Raw genomic sequence first — 1,829 nt, forward strand, 5'->3', positions numbered from 1 at the left:
ACCGCTTATTCAAAGTGCTTCTTGAGAAATGTGGAGTAAAGCATAAAGTGGTCATCTCTTATCATCCCCAAACAAGTGGTCAAGTTGAGGTATCGAATCAGGAGATCAAGAGCATCCTCTTCAAGACAGTTAACGCAAATAGGACTGATTGGTCGAGAAAGTTGGATGATGCTCTATGGGCGTACCGAACTGCATACAAAACACCCATTGGCATGTCTCCATATCAATTGGTATTTGGCAAAACTTGTCACCTTACGATGGAACTTAAACATAAGACACTTTGGGCATTGAAAAAGTTGAATCTTGATTGGGAAGATGCTTCACAACTAAGGAGGGATCAACTAAATGAGCAGGATGAATTCCAATTTAGAGCCTATGTGAGCTCTTCCATCTACAAAGCCCGCATGAAGCATTTCCATGACAAAATGATCTTGCAAAGAGAGTTCAGTCCCGGGGACCGGGTGTTATTGTTCAATTCAAGACTCCGGTTGTTTCCTGAAAAGTTGAAATCCAAGTGGTCCGGTCCGTTTGAAATCACCCAAGTATTCCCACATGGAGCAATTGAACTTGTGTGCCCAAGTGGAAATAAAATCAAAGTGAACGGGCAAAGGGTTAAGCATTACTTTGTCTTACCCAATAAAGCAAAGACAATGGAGGTCACCTACCTCAATGAACCATAAAAGAAAAAGGGTAAAACCGTAGAACCACGACCCAAGTGATCGCGGAGGTCACCTACCTCAATCTATAAGGTATGTTAAATGAATTTTGATACTAACTCTTTCAAATCTTGCAATCTAAGCATGGTACTAGCCTATAACAATGCCTTATAACTCTAGTGTGGTGCATGAAATGCTATTCCCAGTTATTTAAATCGATTTATTTTAGTTTTGTGGGATGTGAATTTATATGTTTGGGAATTGTTAGATTAGGGGTGGGGGATTTCTTGTTGGTAGTTTCTCATGTTGGTGTTTCTTATCGTGATTGGGGGATGGGGGAGATTGACCTCAAAATGCTTCAAAATCGCAAAACATGGCGAGGGCCTAATTACTTGGCACACGCATTAAGAAGTTCAGAAACATTAACTCAAGCCACTTGGGCAACGCAGCATGAGTACCAGCAGAAACAACAAAGCAACATCAAGGAAAACATATGCAAAAACAGAGGGATTGCCATTCAGAATAATATTTTAGGACAAAAACATAGTAGTTACTTCAAAACAAACATACCAAGTTAATTGTCAAAATGCAAATATCACCAATACAGAGAACAACAAAGAAAAGAACTAAGGACAGGTTTCAAGAATTAGGCGGAAAGGAAAGTCAGGGTTTGGCAGGATTTGATGGGTTGACAAGGTTGAAAGCTTTGAACATCACGTCCAGTCTAGCATCTGAAACTTCGTGGTTAGCCAAGATTTGCTCCTAGAGCTCTACAACTTTCTGCGTGAGACTGGAGTTCTGCTCTCTCAACTCTGTAATTTCTTTTGTTGTATCGTCACTAGGACTAGGTCCCTCTACTTTAAGTTTGTCAATTTCAACCTTCAGCAGGTGTTCTCAACCTACAACCTCTTAACATCGGATCGGATTTTCTCATTTGCCTCAATCAGACTCGAGATAGTGGATGTGGTTCTTGCTCCTCCCTTATTTGGAACAAATTCACACTCCTCCAGTGTGGACATAGAGAACATTTGCTTCTTGGTCCCTTTGGAGGCATAGGTACTTTGAAATGCTCAAACACTTTGGTAAGGAGAAAGTCATAGAGAAGACCATGCTTACCATCCTTGACATTCACCACCATCCAGAATTTTCATAAGGACCAGGTCCGTCTTGGAC

The sequence above is a fragment of the Lycium barbarum genome, chromosome 9 (genome assembly GCF_019175385.1).
Source record: "Lycium barbarum isolate Lr01 chromosome 9, ASM1917538v2, whole genome shotgun sequence".
NCBI lineage: Eukaryota > Viridiplantae > Streptophyta > Magnoliopsida > Solanales > Solanaceae > Lycium > Lycium barbarum.